The sequence below is a fragment of the Cydia splendana genome, chromosome 27, assembly GCF_910591565.1.
Source record: "Cydia splendana chromosome 27, ilCydSple1.2, whole genome shotgun sequence".
Taxonomy (NCBI): Eukaryota; Metazoa; Arthropoda; class Insecta; order Lepidoptera; family Tortricidae; genus Cydia; species Cydia splendana.
The window spans coordinates 1,519,171-1,537,260 of NC_085986.1; the positions used below are offsets into that span (position 1 = coordinate 1,519,171).

General features: G+C 38.5%; 1 long non-coding RNA gene across 1 annotated transcript; it reads right to left on the minus strand.

Annotated features, from left to right (window-relative positions):
* Window positions 1-588: 588 nt before the first annotated feature.
* On the minus strand, window positions 589-15,844 carry LOC134803870 (uncharacterized). Its single transcript, XR_010146044.1, has 4 exons — window positions 15,782-15,844; window positions 4,004-4,073; window positions 3,266-3,292; window positions 589-625 (listed from the first exon to the last, which is right to left on the minus strand). It is a non-coding gene; the product is annotated as an uncharacterized LOC134803870 (long non-coding RNA).
* Between the last annotated feature and the right edge of the window lie 2,246 nt (window positions 15,845-18,090).

Here is an 18,090-nt window from a genome sequence, read left to right on the forward strand (position 1 = left end):
ACCGTAGAAAATGGACCAGCCAAAATGTATGAAACAGCCAAATTTTTTTTCGCGATTTCTAGGTTGGATCCATAGTAAAAGTTGCTCAGTATAATCCCAAAATCTCCCTCTAAAACATCAACCCACCATCACTATCACTTACCCATCATCACTATAACTTACCGTGGGTGGATCCTGAAATCATAAATTTGCAAGTTTAAAATCTATATATGTATTTTAATCGACAAGTTCCAAGTTTTTTGTCAAAAACATAGATTGTCATTGCGTTGGTTAAAATGTAAAGTAAAAAAAATACACAAAAAAAAAAATGGCATTAAAAATTACACACAAAATAAAATAGAGTGTGTACCTATGCTTTGTATATATAGAGTGGCCAAATGTACATTATCTTTGCCAGGGAGGTTTTAGGATTATACTGAGCAACTTTTACTATGGGACCAATCCCAAAATCGCGAAAAAACATTTACCCTACCGTAGAAAATGGACCAGCCAAAATGTATGAAACATTTTTTTCGCGATTTCGAGGTTGGATCCATAGTAAAAGTTGCTCAGTATAATCCCAAAACCTCCCTCTAAGACATCAACCCACCATCACTATCACCTAACCACTTACCGTAGGTGGATCCTGAAATCATAAAATTGCATGTTTAAAACCTATATATGTATTTTAATCAACAAGTTTCAAGTTATTTTTGTCAATAACATAGATTGTCATTGCGTTGGTTAAAATGTAATGTAAAAAAAAAACTTTATTACACAGAAAAACATGGCATTACAAATTACACACAGAATAAATAGAGTGTATAGAGTCTGGCTACTGAAATATTACACAAATGTTTGGCGGGAAATTTAAACAATCTTGGGCTGGTCACACTTTGTGTAGTAGGAATTATAGTTTTGATACTAGGAAATATTTTTGATTTTGTGTGCACACTTAATGTACCTAAGGATATAAGTTAAATATACGTTGACGTGCACTCAAAGTCAGCTCACATAATTTCTACCGCTATGTAAAGTACATGCAGTCAACGATAAACAAATATGTTAACACTTTCTCACCATATGCCATTGTAACAAGGCGAAAAATTTAATGTAGTTTAAATAATACCTAGCTCGATAATACCGTAATATTAATCCATCACCAAAAAATACATAAGTACTATGCCAAATATGCTAAATGCAAGTATCAAAATATTTATAGAGCACCAACCTCCTAATTTGTTTACATTTGTTTAGGAGTTGTAATCATTGCAGTTTTTCGGTATACAACGCTACACGTCGACTTCGCACATTGTCGTAATTATTTACGAGCTTAAATAATAGTTTGCGAACCTCACTCAGTATAGATATTATTAATATTACAGCAATCAATTTGAATGAATGACATAAATTGACAACTGACTTTTAGCTCTTTTTTTAAATCATAGACAATTTTTGTAGTTGATACAACAACGAAATATCTGTCTACAATTTTTGGCTAGCCAGACTCTACTTACTTAGAAGTTTTGTATAATGTATAGAGTGGCAAAAAAATAAGTACAGTCGCCATCAGATATATCGGAGCGGCCAAGGTGCTCACAAATATCGGAACACGCCTCTATTGTCAGGGCGTTAGAGCGCGTGTTCAGATATTGTGAACACCTTGGCCGCTCCGATATATCTGATGGCGACTGTACATTCCCGTTGCCAGAGAGGTTTTAGGATTATACTGAGCAACTTTTACTATGGGACCAATCCCAAAATTGTGAAAAAACATTTACCCTACCGTAGAAAATGGACCAGCCAAAATGTATGAAACAGCCAAATTTTTTTTTGCGATTTCGTGGTTGGATCCATAGTAAAAGTTGCTCAGTATAATCCCAAAACCTCCCTCGCAACGGGATCATATTATACTGAATGCACTTATTTTTTGGCCATTCTGTATAAAACATTATAAATCTTATAGAGTTACACCATGAAAAGTCTGCAGCGATTTTGATAGCCCACGCTGTGCAAGTGTTAGTTACACGTCATAATTTCATAGAAGTTTGACGATTAAAATGACACTTGCACTGCGTGGGCTATCAAAATCGCTGCAGACTTTTCTCGGTCTGACTCTAATCGCGTAATCGCTTTCTAGCAACAAAAACTAGTACCAGACATAGATATATATATAATATATATATATGTATTATGTTATTTATGTTACTTGAATGTTCATGTCAAATATGGCGATATTTTGACGACCGGTGTGGCCTAGTGGGTAGTGACCCTGCCTGTGAAGCCAATGGTCCTGGGTTCGAATCCCAGTAAGAGCATTTATTTGTGTGATGACACAGATATTTGTTCCTGAGTCATGGTTGTTTTCTATGTATTTAAGTATTTATATATTATATATATCGTTGTCTGAGTACCCACAACACAAGCCTTCTTGAGCGTACTGTGGGACTTGGTCAATCTGTGTAACGATGTCCTATAAAAAAAACCCAATAAAAATAGCACTTAATGAATGGCTACTGACAAAGTGTTTTTTTCCCCACTTGACTTTTTAAATAATAATGGCAAATTATAAAATATTAATGTAATAATAATGACTAAATTGACACATTAAGATGTAACGTAATAACAATGACACAAAACTGGGGACTTTATGTAGGCAGGGGTGCGAAACTCCTGACTTCGGTCAAACTCGGCTCCGCTCGGCTCAGCATTGCTCCGAGCAATTATTAGGGTTGACATCCCTTGACTTCCTTTTGAGTGCACGACCACAGATAAGATATTCACTTGATTTTTGACAACCCTAAATAGCCGAAAGGGATAGTGCCATATATTAGAAAGGGCCATCATGATTCGACCCTGAACCGCTGTCAAACTTCGTTTTTGTAGGAAGTTTCCTTTCTGTACGGTAGTACTATTAATTATTCTGTGATGTAAGTAGGTAGTATTTGTAAATAATGTAAATACTGCATGTAGTTAGTGCATGATATTAAATATTGTACACCATAAATATGGTAGACTGCGGAAAAGGACTTGTATCACCATTAACATCTTTTATATTTGTACCTGTGGTCTGACAATAAATATAATTTCATTTCAAAAAAAAAAAAACTATGTCATTTCTATGGCCGCGCTGAGGCGTCCGACCCATCGTTTTCTATGACATCTGATCGGTGATCACGTGGTACTTTCCATAGAAATCGAAGCGCTGGAAGCTCCGGCCCGGCCCCGGCCCGGGCTAGCGTGACTCATAATTTAATCACATAATTCATAAATTATTTTAACTCACCGAGCCCTGTCGCAGAATTTCCTTGCCCTGTAAGATGAAATTGGAATACGTATTACAGCGACGGGATATATAATTTTTTTTTATACCACATAGCAGTCACCTTAAAAAAAAAACAAAAAAAAATGAAGCTTATTACATTTTTAATGCAATGAATGTCTACATGGCTGACATTAATTGAGCGTTTACACGAAAAATGTACTTACATTTCATTCATATCTTCAAAATATTTACTTCTTGGGCTCATATTACTCAGAATCATTTGTACATTCACGCCTCATATATGAAAAAATGTGTCCCAAGATTTCCTTTCCAGATCGTCACATTTTTGTACGAAAAGGTTTTTTATTTGTATGAACGTGATGCACTGGAAAAATATTATTTCATACAAAATTTTGGGACACATTTTTTCATGTATGAGGCGTGAATGTACAAATGATTCTGAGTAAAATGAGCCCAAGAAGTCAATATTTTGAAGACATGAAATAAATATTTTTTTTTTGGAAAACACTCTATTACATTAAATATTTTTAATGCAATAAATGTCTACATGACTGACAGACATCTGACACGTTTACCTTCTCTATAAATTTGTGGCCTTGGTGGCCGGTTTTTCTGTCAGTCCTAACGAAATAAAATCTACTACAAAATAAAAAACCATAAATAATATATTATGCAGTAATTTTTAAAATGTTTTGCTATCGTAATTTTGAGCCCTTATAGTCACACAAAAATACATACAGGGTAACACATCACTGTGGTGGCCAATATTGCTAGAAGTAGTACGAAAAGACATCTTAGCTGCTGCATCCTGTAAAAAAAAAAATTTATAAGTCACACCACACGATGTCAACAGAAAGCCATTCCAATGAAATCGATCTTGTAAATAAATTACTCTTATTGTAGAATAGCATGCTGTAATACCTAAGTGGGTAGAAGTTTTACATAAGTACAAAACTTTTACCTATTTTTCCAACAATTTTTATGACCAAAAAATAGTATTAGATATATACTAGGTGCCCACGAGGAACCCGAGACATTTTAACATAACTCAGCGCCAACACTGTCCTTACATCACACACTGTTGCAACAGGCATGTAAGGACAGGCCCCTATTTCACCACGATGACAGGTGCGACAATTGTCGACATCACTGTTACTGACGTCACAGGTCTTCAAAGGCTACGGTAACCGCTTACCATCGGACGGGCGAAGTGCTTGTTTGCCACCAACATTTTAATTAAAAAAAAAACTCCATTATATCGCCAGTAAATAAGTTCCTACTTATTTTACGAAGCTAATGACAGTAATGACAATTGTCACAAGAAACACGACAATTGTCACGAAATTCCGCGACAGAACTCATTTGCTGTCAAGAAATACCGAAAATTCTTATAAATCTTGTGACAATTGTCATCATCATCATAAACTTCGCAAGAGAAATACCTGTTTTTTGCCGATCTAATAAAGTTTTTTAATAATACAATGATGATGGCAAACAGGAATACCGCCCGCCCGACGGTAAGCGGTAACCGTAGCCCATGGATGCCTGTGACGTCAGCAACAGTGACATTTGTCGAATTGTCGCACCTGTCACCGTGGTGAAATACCGTGGTGTAGGCTAGTTTTGTGTGTATTGTTGTGTTTTGTGTATATATTGTACATCACCTATATTATTCTTTAATGTGATTTGTAAATTTTAAATTATAATGTTAATTTTAGTAGAATATATGTGGTATTATCTATGAAAAGGGACCTTATTGTCGATGGCGCTTACGACACTAACATCGATGAGCACAAAACGTAGTAGTTTAAAATTGGGGATTCTGGCCCATTTTAGTTATTTTGATTTCCAATTTAGCAATTAAGTTTCTTTGATTACTGGAACATTCAATGTTGCTGTCTATCCAATGCGGAGGTCAATTTATGTTATGTGACGCTGATGAACTTATCAGTCATCGGGTTTAAAGGTCCCTTTGTAGTTTTTTATAAATAACTCGTAAACGGTGACCTGTAGCAAAAATGTTCTGATACATAAGTAATCTGCGTAAAATTGTCTACATTAAATATTCTATACACTTTTTCGCTAGGATCAGTATTTATAAAAATATTTAAGGTAAAAAGTTAAATATGATCAATTGTTAATATTTTTTGTAAATAACTCGTAAACGGTGGCCTGTACCAAAAAATGTTCTGATACATAAGTAATCTACTTAAAATCTACTCACACCAGAGGATGCTGAAGACCAGACGCTTAGCTAAAACGCTAGGTTGAAGGAGAAGAAGATTGATCCTAGCGAAAAAGTGTATAGAATATTTAAGGCGCTCTTATACTCGAGTTTTACGTTTTCAAGGGGGTGAAGCAGACGAGTAGTAGAACGGGCAGGCGGGCGCCCCGCGCGGCGCACCGCACCATTCCCGCGCAGCACGTCTACGTCCTTATTCTGACGACATCGGTATTCTGAATCGTCAGTTCCGAGATTTTTAGTTCGGCAATTAATATTGAAAAAGATTTATTAGTAAATTCGAATTTTGATGAGTACTTAATGAAATTAAAAACCGGACAAGCGCGAGTCGGACTCGCCCACTGAGCCCACCGAGGGTTCCGTACTTTTTAGTATTTGTTGTTATAGCGGCAACAGAAATACATCATCTGTGAAAATTTCAACTGTCTAGCTATCACGGTTCGTGAGATACAGCCTGCTGACAGACGGACGGACGAACGGACGGACAGCGGAGTCTTACTAATAGGGTTCCGTTTTACCCTTTGGGTAGGGAACCCTAAAAATGGTAGGTAAGACGGTGAGGTCGGTGAGTGTACCTAAATAATTATTAATTATATGTATACAATATGAGTGTATACTTGACTGATCATGTTTTTGTAAAAATCGATTTCGACTGGCAAAACATATAATTTTTTGGCAACCGGGTTTTTTAACCTAATTAGACCCCGCTGAATCCGAAATGGTTGGCCGGTTGATTAATCGAATTCTTGACTGGAAGTGAGATAGTTGATATTAAAGGTCCCTTTTTTTTAGTTTTTCGTAAATAACTCTTAAACGGTGGCGCATAGCAAAAATTTTCTTAAACATAAGTAATCTACATAAAATTGCCTACAAGAAAGATTCCGTACAATTTTTCGCTAGGATCAATATTCAAAGAGATATTAAGGCGGGAAAGTTAATTATAATCACTTTTTGAAGGTCTCTTTTTTTAGTTTTTCGTAAATAACTCGTAAACGGTGGCCAATATAAAAAAAATTGTTAAACGTTAATAATCGACACAACATTTTCAATAACAAAAGATTTAGTACATTTTTAGCAGGGATCAATATTTAAAAAGATAATAAAGAGGGAAAGTTAATTATAATAAATTCTAAGGTTCCTTGTTTTTATTTTTTCGTTAATAATTTGAAAAGTATGACTCATAGCAAAAACAAATTTTACACAAATAATAAACATAAAATTTCCTACAAGAAATATGTAGAACACTTTTCGCTAGGATCAATATTTAAAAAGACAAAGCATCCGGTAAGTCAATTATAATCAATTTTAAAGTCCCTTTTTAGTTTTTTGTAAATAACTCGTAAACGGTGTCCCATAGCACAATAGGTTTTTATGAATAAATAATCTCCATAAAATTTTCTGCAAAAAACATCTGAACACTTTTCTCTAGAATCAATATTTAAAACGATATTAAAGGAAGAAAGTTAATCACAATCAGTTCACAGGTCGCTTTTTTTTCGTAAATAACTCGTAAACGGTTGCAACGGGGGCAGTTGCAAAAAATATTATACATAAATATTGAACATAAAATTGTCCACAAAAAAGGTTTTGTACACTTTTTCGCTACGATCAATATTTAATGAGGTATTAAAGGGGGTAAGTTAATTATAATCAATTTCCAGGTCCCTATTTTAAGTTTTTCGTAAATGACTCGTAAACGGTGGCCCATAGCAAAATAGGTTCTTAATGTTAACTAACCCCCCTTGGCTAAAAAGTGGCCTCCATGTTTAAAATTCATTTGTTTACGTAAGATGTCCGTCTTTGGGTCACGAATTTACATGTGTGTACCAAATTTCAACTTAATTGGTCCAGTACTTTTGAAGAAAATGGGCTGTGACAGACGGACAGACAGACAGACAGTCGTGCGCGGTCGGCCAAACGTCACTAACGGATGCTCGTAAATTTTGCAATTTTAACGGGCAAAATGGAGAAAAGTGATACGAATACATTGCAAAACTTGCTAATAGACCTAATCAAACCGATCGAAAACAAAGTGTCGGAGTTAAGTGCAAAATTAGACGACTTATTTGCTGAAATACGTGAAGTGAAATCAGTTTTACCGATCAAAAATACTGTGAGGTCAACCGATCTGTCCAATAACAGCGTAAACAACAGCGCCTCGTCTACACCATGCAGCGCGGTGTCGACACCGACTAGCCGTCCTGCTCGCACGCAGGCGCCTGCGCCGCGTAAAACGCGCGCTTCCGCCATCCGAACGAAAGAGAAGCTGGCTGCGCTTGTAAGCAAACCGTCAAATTTCAAACAAAAGAACCAGCTACCAAAACCGGAGTCCCAGCGCATACCGACCGCCATGACAATACAAAATGACAACGCAAAAAATGCTGAAATTATCAAACCAAAAAGTGACCAAATTGTGAATGACATTGTACAAACGGATGATTTAAGTAAACAAGTGAATAATACCCCACATAACCCTGTACCGAAAACAAACAGTGAAAGTTCGTCTACCGAGCCCTCTAACAAAGAGACCCAGCCCGAAGAGCCTGGTTGGGAGCCCCCAAAGAGCCGTCACCAACGTCGGCGCAGTCATAAACCTGCCCCCGTATCAATAAAGGGGACCGCAAAAAACACCGAGGTCGCCGGAGTAGAAGTGCTTAGATACTTACACGGGTGCTACTTCAAGTACGATTCAACGCCTGAAAACATTATTAGCCACCTAAGAAGTATTTGTGATGATGTCCAGTACACCGTGGAAGCTATACCATCGAAAAGAAATACTTACAAGTCATTCAAGATAGGCATACCTACAAATGTTTATGACAACTTCCTAACGGCATCTGCATGGCCCTTAAACACCTGCATAACCGATGGCGGCCCTTTCTCCGACCCAGGGAGTCAAGAGCTCCCAATGCAGATGCCAACTAGTAGGACGCCCTCACCTGCAAACCTAAACAATGATAAAAGACCATTGCATAACACCGTACAAATGAAGATTTTACATCAAAACATAAATCGACTAGCAAACAAAACGTATAAAATTGAATCTGAACTACAGATAAGTGATCAAATTGACGTGCTTTGTTTTACTGAGCACTGGCTACAGGCTAATCAAATAGATTCTGTTAACATATTAAACTACAACCTGAGGGCCCAATTCTGCCGATCAACAAAGAAAGGTGGAGGGAGCTGTATCTATGTCAGGACCGGAATCCCATGCATCGAGCAAAAAGAAGTCACGGACCTCGGAATTGAATCCCAGTTCGAGATCTGTGCTGTGGAGTGCATCGGACTTGACCTCGTCATCGTGTGTGTATACAGACCCCCGAGCGGTGATGTACCTTTATACCTATCTATGCTAAATAAACTTTTAAGTCTTAATTTTATTCAAAATTATAAGGTGATAATAACTGGTGATATCAACATTGATTTAATACCTAAATGTAGTAATGTAAAATCCCTATTAAATACAGTACATCAATTTGGGTTTAAGCAACTAGTAAATGTACCTACTAGGATAACTAATACATCAAAGACCTGTATCGATCACGCATATAGCAATATAAATAGAAATGACATTAAATCTGTATCGTGTTATGACTTGAATTTATCTGACCATCTCTGTGTATGTATAATTGTTGACATTTCAAATAATCGATTAACTCAATTAAATCACATTTCCAAAAGATCATTCACATTTCAACGAAAAAATGACTTCACTCAGTGTCTAAATTTTTATCAATGGGATCAAATTCTTAATAAAAGTGACTGCCCTAGCAAAACAACTGAACTCTTAATGAATGTCATCAAACATTATTATGATATCTATTTTCCTATAAAAAAACATTCAGTAAAAAATACTGTAAGTGTGTGGGTCAACGAAGCTGTAAAAACTTTACGTAAAAAGATAAACAAAACTAAACAGGTTTTATCATCGCACTCGCAACCTGACAGCACTGAGTCACGCACCGATCGGCTGACGCTGCAAAGTTTAGAATCTGACTACTGGACAACGTTGAGACAAGTACGTAGTAATTTTATTAACAACCTGATATCGAACAGTAATGGTGATAACATGTGTAGAAGTGTATGGCGGGTAATATCGGCAGAGACGGGCAAAAATATGAAATGCAAGGGCGGTGCAATTGATGTATTTGTTAGTAAGGCTGCGGGCGACAGCGTCGGCCAGCGCGCGGCCGCTGCCGCCGCGCAGCTAAACAGGTATTACATTGATGCGAATGTAAACAACTCAAACCCGTGCGCTCGCACCGCGCTCGCATATCTAGATCAATACCTACAAAATGCACCGCCTGCACCCTACGTGTTTGAACCATTCACGTTGAATGAAATTTTAATAACATGTAAGAAAATTAAACGCAAAAAATCCAAAGACAATAATGACATGTCTACTGAAATTATAGACTGCTTCCCTCCGGTTGTAATCTCATTATTCCTATTATTATTCAATAAGTGCATTCACGCCGGAATATATCATATAATAAAAATATTTGAACGAATGATGAGCAATAGGATAATGAATCATATTACATCTAATAACCTATTAAACCGGCAGCAATATGCCTACCAACCCGGGCGGTCGACGGCGGACGCGGCGCGCGATGTTGTGACGCGGGTGCTGGCACACCTGGAGGGCGGGCGACAGGTCGCAGCGGTGTTCTGCGACCTGTCGCGCGCCTTCGAGATGATCGACCACTCACTCTTGCTAGCCAAACTCTCCCGCTACGGCTTCAGTGGAAGTTTTCATGACGCTGTTGCCTCGTTTCTAAGCAATCGAAGGCAAGCTACATACGTGCTCAATACGAAGTCAATTCTGGAACCGATAGGATGTTCTGCTGTTCCTCAAGGATCCGTGATGGGCAATAACTTGTTTCTGATCTTAGTAAACGATATCACAACCGCTTGTCCCTACCCCGAGTACGTGATGTTCGCCGATGACACCTGCATCATAGTCAACGCCGATAATTTCGACAACTTAAAATTGAAACTTGCCCATGTAATGCATCAAATGGCCGAGTGGTTTACGGCAAATGGTATGTTACTAAATGTCGATAAGACTAATATAATTCATTTTCAATTAAAAAAGACACACAACCCAATAAATATAAAAGTGAACGATATCACAGTTCCCCAAGTTGACACGACAAGGTACTTAGGGTACATGATCGACGCCGGGCTGACGTGGGCCGCGCACGTCGACCACATGTTCGACAAGCTGTCCTCGGCATGCTACGCCCTGTCCAGACTCGCGCCCACCCTGTCTGCCAATGCCAATAACCTGCGTAAAGCGTACTTTGGATATTTTCACTCTGTCTTAATCCAAGGAATTGACTTATGGGCCACGTCGGCCACCTGGGAAAGACTCTTTAAATTACAGAAACGTGCCTTACGCATCATTGATCGGAAACCACTCGACCATCCGGCGAAAGAAATATTTAAAAATCATAAGATCTTAACCTTGCCAAGTATATATATACTGACAGCTGGTGACTACATACGCGAGAACCTACATAACTACCAAACACTAAATAGGACGTCACGTAGGCAACCGCTGCTAATAGCTCCGAACCGGCGGCTGGCGAAGGCCCGTGCAGCGCTCAGTGTTGCCGGGGCGAGCATATATAACCATGTTTCTCTAAACATAAAAGAGGCTAAAAGCAACGCAGCATTCTCGAAAAAACTGAAGGCAATATTAATGGACCTAGGGGCTGTCCATAAATTACGTCATCGATTTTTGACGATTTTGGACCCCCCCCCCCTATAATCATCCAAAAATCATGCTTCAAATGACCCCATTTCCTCCTACTTCACGCTACCGTCATCCGATGTCCAGACCCCCCCCCCCCCCCTAATTTGAAATGACGTAATTTATGAATAGCCCCCTAGCATGTTACACTGTCTCAGAGTTTCTGTAAATGACCAACCCGTTGACCCTAACACATCAAATACCTAATATGTAAATCATAACCTGTAGGTATGTTTACTAAAAACAAAGGAATGTAATAAATAATTTTAAGATAATATACTTAATGCATAATGTAAATAATTAATTAATTATGAACTGTGTGTACCTATTGTGTGACTTATAAATATGTATGTGATATTTACGAATAAATGATCTGAAATCTGCACGAGTGATCCTATAAGGGTTCCGTTTTTTCCTTTTGAGGTACGGGACCCTAAAAACTAAAAAAAGTGACATGTGAATTGATTGTAATGAACTATCTTCCTTTAATATCGTTTTAAATATTGATCCTAGAGAAAAGTGTTCAGATGTTTTTTGCAGGAAATTTTATGTAGATTATTTATTCATAAAACCTATTTTGCTATGGGACACCGTTTACGAGTTATTTACAAAAAACTAAAAAGGGACTTTAAAATTGATTGTAATTAACTTACCGGCTGCTTTGTCTTTTTAAATATTGATCCTAGCGAAAAGTGTTCTACATGTTTGTTGTAGGAAATTTTATGTTTATTATTTATGTGTGATCAACAGGGTAAAGACCGGTAGTGATCACCGAATCGAAAGAGGCACACTGAATATCAATATTAAACTTGAAAGGTCCAGCCTGATGAAGTCTACACTCCGACCTACTCGAGTCCATGTTCAAAACCCCGAAAGCTTTCAACTCGAGCTCTCTAACCGCTTTGCTTGCCTAGAGAACTTGGCTTCAGTGGACGAAATCAACGACGGGCTAGTGGAAACTGTCCACACAGTAGGGTCTAAGTTTTTTAGACCCCGCCGTAAAGATAGACCTCAGAAATTGACCGAGCAAACCTTAAACCTCATGGCTGAATGACGCTCGCTACAGTTGCAGTCTCCCGATGACGCGGAGTCATATAGGCAGCTCAATAGACGTATATCTAAGTCCTTGCGACATGATCTGCGTCTCTTTAATACTAACCGTATTAAAGAGACTATTGAGCGAAACCAAGGCTCCAAAGTGTTCGCAAAGGACAAAGCAACGCAAGCAAAGCAAGGGTCTATTGGGTAAAGCCAGCTGACAAAGCTGAAACGGGAAGATGGCAGCATAGCGTCGAGCAAAGCGGAGGTTTTAGGTGAGATCGAGAGGTTCTATGGACAGTTATACACTTCGATCGCAAAGCCCGTTGACAGCTTGGTAGGAGATCCAAGAGCCAAGCTGTCCCGACATTATACCGAAGATATCCCGGACATCAGTCTGTACGAGATTAGGATGGCCCTGAAGCAGCTTAAGAACAACAAGGCGCCGGGCAAAGACGAAATCACTTCAGAGCTTCTGAGAGCGGGTGGAACACCGGTACTTAAAGTCCTCCAGAAGCTCTTTAATTCCGCCTTGTTCGAGGGCATAACGCCTGAAACATGGAATAGAGGCGAGGTGGTGCTGTTCTTCAAAAAAGGTAATAACAACCTATTGAAGAACTACAGACCCATCACGCTTCTGAGCCATGTCTATAAGCTGTTTTCAAGGGTCATCACGAACCGTCTCGAACACAGACTTGATGACTTCCAGCCTCCCGAACAAGCCGGTTTCCGAAAAGGCTATAGTACCATAGACCACATCCATACGCTGCGGCAAGTTATACAGAAGACCGAAGAGTATAACTTGCCATTATGCTTAGCGTTTGTGGACTATGAGAAAGCCTTCGATTCGGTGGAAATATGGGCGGTGCTTGACTCTCTTCAGCGATGCCATATTGACTATCGGTACATCGAAGTGTTGAAGTGTTTGTATAATAACGCCAACATGTCGGTCCGAGTACAGGAGCAGAGCACGAGGGCGATTCCATTGCAAAGAGGCGTAAGGCAGGGAGACGTTATCTCTCCGAAACTGTTTACTGCCGTAATGGAAGACGCCTTCAAGCTCCTGGAATGGGAAGGACTTGGCATCAACATCAACGGTGAATACATCACTCACCTTCGGTTTGCCGACGATATCGTAGTCATGGCAAAGTCGATGGAGGAACTCAGCATGATGCTCGATGACCTCAACCGAGTTTCACAACGGGTGGGCTTGAAAATGAACATGGACAAGACGAAACTCATGTCAAATGCCAATGTTGTGCCCATCCCAGTCTCTGTTGGGAACTCGGTACTCGAAGTTGTTGACTCGTACATCTACCTAGGACAAGTAGTTCAATTAGGTAGGTCCAACTTCGAGAAAGAGGTCAACCGCCGAATCCAACTCGGTTGGGCAGCGTTCGGGAAACTACGTAATGTCTTTTCGTCCGACATACCTCAGTGCCTCAAGACGAAAGTCTTTAATCAATGTGTGTTACCAGTGATGACTTACGGCTCCGAAACGTGGTCTTTCACTATCGGCTTCATCTCAAAACTCAAAGTCGCTCAACGAGCTATGGAGAGGGCTATGCTCGGAGTTTCTCTACGTGATCGAATCAGAAATGAGGAGATCCGTAGACGAACTAAAGTCATCGACATAGCCCACCGGATTAGCAAGCTGAAGTGGCAATGGGCAGGCCACATTGCACGCAGAGAAGATGGCCGATGGGGTCGAAATGTGCTCGAGTAGAGACCACGGACTAGCAAGCGCAGCGTAGGACGTCCACCCACAAGATGGACAGACGATCTTGTTAAGGTCGCCGGAAGACGCTGGATGCGGGTCGCTTCCAACCGGCACGTATGGAGGTCCAAGGGGGAGGCCTATGTTCAGCAGTGGACGTCTTATGGCTGAGATGATGATGATGATGATGATTTATGTGTAAGATTTGATTTTGCTATGAGTCATACTTTTCAAATTATTAACGAAAAAATAAAAACAAGGAACCTTAGAATTTATTATAATTAACTTTCCCTCTTTATTGTCTTTTTAAATATTGATCCCTGCTAAAAAATGTACTGAATCTTTTTTATTGAAAATTTTGTGTAGATTATTAGTTCATTTTTTTATATTGGCCACCGTTTACGAGTTATTTACGAAAAACTAAAAAAAGGGACCTTTAATATCACATATCTCACTTCCAGTCAAGAATTCGATCAAGCAACCGGCAAATTCGGATTCAGCGGGGTCTAATTAGGTTAAAAAACCCGGTTGCCAAAAAGTAATATGTTTTGCCAGTAGAAATCGATTTTTACAAAAATGTGACCAGTCTAAATTATTCAATTTGATTAATTTTATAGCCTTTTAAAATATGTTTACACAATTTATCAATCGTGACTGAATTCCGGATTGGTTAGATGGGTGTGTGCCTTTGCTGCCCAACTTGTTATAAAATGACAATATGACGGACGAATGTCTGAAATGTCACCGTATTTAAGAATTATTTTGCTTTTCTTCGTAAGTATGTTGAAAAACATTGTGTGTATAACATATTTGCATATTTATACTGTGATTACCCATTTTATGAAACGTCCGCTAAACTAGCACAGGTCCGACGCTGACAGTGGTCACGGGCGTACTGGCGTGAGGAATAGGCGCAAGGTAGTAGTAGGCAAAATGTTGAATTCATCAAATGATGAATGAAAAAATTAACGTATCGATAAAAGGACAAGCAATAATGAAGATTTACTTAAAAGCTATCGACTGAAGTAAGTTTCAAATACATTTTCGTCCTAGTACTTCTAACATAAGGAAATAAAGACAGTGTTAGGCATGTTTTCAACTTAAGATTCTATCGAGAAAATAATGAGCCGTCGTGTTTCTGACAAGCAATAACGTAGTTCAAGGACTGAAGTTATACATACTAGAAAATAATGCATGAAATCCTTGTAAAAGTCTGTAAATATGGTGCCAAAAAAGTGCATTTTACTACACACCGCGCCTTAATGTAGACAATTTGATGTAGATTACTTATGTGTCAGAACATTTATTGCTGCAAGTCACCGTATACGAGTTATTTATAAAAAACTACAAAGGGACCTTAAACCCGATGACTGATCAGTTCATCAGCGTCACATAACATAAATTGACCTCCGCATTGGATAGACAGCAACATTGAATGTTCCAGTAATCAAAGAAACTTAATTGCTAAATTGGAAATCAAAATAACTAAAATGGGCCAGAATCACCAATTTTAAACTACTACGATTAGTGCTCATCGATGTTAGTGTCGTAAGCGCCATCGACAATAAGGTCCCTTTTCATAGATAATACCACATATTTAAATGTAATTTTTAATTCCATATTTATTAATTTTCAAATTCTATGTTGTATATTTATTATTTGTCTAATGTTATTATCTAAATGTAAACAATGTAAAAATATGAGCTAAATAGCTTGAAATAAATGAATTTAATTTTTTTTTAACCACTCATATCCTACTTTGTCAAAAATCCGGATTCGAATCGATGAAGTCACTATAGAAAGTCTTCAAGATTGGTAATTTTTTTAAAACATTTATTTACATACAATATATATACAGTGGTACTACTAAACGAAATTAATAACTAGCTTAAATCTAAAATAGGCCCTTGAGGCATTGTACCAAGGATGCTGGCGGCATTTCCTCGCTGTATCGCAATGCTGATACGTTGTGCGAGGTAGCCGCCAGCTCTTCGGTCACCAGTTACGTCAACCAGACGCTTCGCGATTTCTGCGAACAACTTATGCGCGCTGGGACCCCATGGACCTAGAGTTTCAACACCAAATGGTACAAAATGGTAAGATTGGTAATTAAAATTTTGATAACCATATTATGATGTAAAACAGAGGTACGATTTTTCATAAACTCCTTTCTCTGACTGAATCTACGGCACCTTAAAACTAATATTATTAGAAAAAGCAATGTTACCTTGTATCAGATCACTCTTCCAGCTCCAGAAAGTTTACTTTATATTATGATGTTGAAACTTTTCACATAAAGATAAAACCTTTATGTGAAAAATATTGTTCAGAATTTTATATCGCCCGAGATTGTTACTATATTTTTACACATAAAACGTTACTCGTACAGGGTGGTCCGTCCGTTGACATTTTTTTAAAATTAGAATCGCTGTGCGAAAACCTGGCCAGCCCTCTGTACGGCTACCACCAGTTTTGACATTGACATAACGCTCACGTTTACGTAACTTACTTTCTATGCATCTCGCTCGTACTCGCATATGCGAGCAATAGTGGAAGCGAGATGTACAGAAAGTAAATTACGTAGACGTGAGCGTTATGTCAATGTTAAAACTGATGGTAGAGGCTCTGGTCGCCCCAAAATATATAAATTAATTTCTTACACATCTTTTAGAAAATACCACTAGGAGCATTCCATCAAATTGTCTACCGTTGTCCCGTACAAACGCGAATTTTCTGAAGATTTGTATATATGAGTTTTTGTTTCTGTGACAAATGTTCAGAAATATAAAAATAATAGTCGGCTATAACGCCGATTAAAAAGTTGTAATACATGAAATAAAATGCGTTTGTACAGGACAGCCCGTGGAATGCTCCTTAACGCATTCACTGTCAACGTTTTCGTAGCGCTACGCTCGTAGCCAATGCTAGCGTTTTCCGCTTTGTAGACGAAAGCGACTACGAACAGAGCGGGCATTCAATGTGTTAAAATTAAAACTACAATCATTAACCCTGAAATATATTATCTTGTAAAATATTCTCCTATGACTTTGAAACACAAACGCAAACCTTTGATAAACTTATCAACAATATGCACTTATTTTTTTCTACTCGTCGACTATAATTCTTGAATTAAGATTTCTAATACCAAACTGCAATTGGGTTTTTTTAATGTGTGGGCTCCCAACTCAACTATAATATTCATTTCGATACAGTTTAGTCAACTATAATGAAATTGACCAATCACAGCTCGCCGCGATCAAGAGGACGAAAGAAAACCATAGCTCAAATTAATTATTTATTTTAGGTTGTATAGTAGAAAAAATTGGTTCATAAGTTAGAAACGCGCATGTGACACCCTTAATATTATATATCCATTGACTACGAAAACCACTTAGCGTTGCTTGTTAGTCTCCATAGGCTACGGTGGCCAAAATCGAGAAAAAACTGTCTAAAAATTGAATTTAACGCGGAGCAAGTACCAGGGCCTCATGAATTACGAGAAGGTGTCGTTGACCAACGCGCCGCGCGCGGCGGCCGGGGCGCGTACCAGTATGAAGGACATGAAGGTATCGCGGCTGTTCGCGTATCTTAGCTTTATACTTTTGGTTTGTTTACCTAAATGATTCTACTAGTTTAAAGTATTATTTTTGTTGACGCGTAGAAAACGTATTGTATACAATAGTGATATAATCAAGCTTTTCAATCTCGTACCTAACTTAGACAACTCAGCAAGCTTCGTTGTCTAAACACGGTACTCGACTGAAAAGCTCTCTATTATAACACGATTGTATAAAATACTATTTACCAGCGTATTTTTGGGACACGCTTTACTGTAATCGCATGAGAAACTGAGCTAAGCAATCCGATACAGAGGGCCTACCGCGAACACCGAAGTTCGGAAATTGCGGGCTTCTCTCTCGGTCACTCTAATTACGATAATTGGAGTAAAAGAGATGTCCGCAATAGGGAATATTACGCAAAACTCTGCATGCGTCACTAGCACAATCACAGGGCCTACCGCGAAACATAAAAATCGACAGTTCGGTTTGTGCCTCTTTACCTACGGC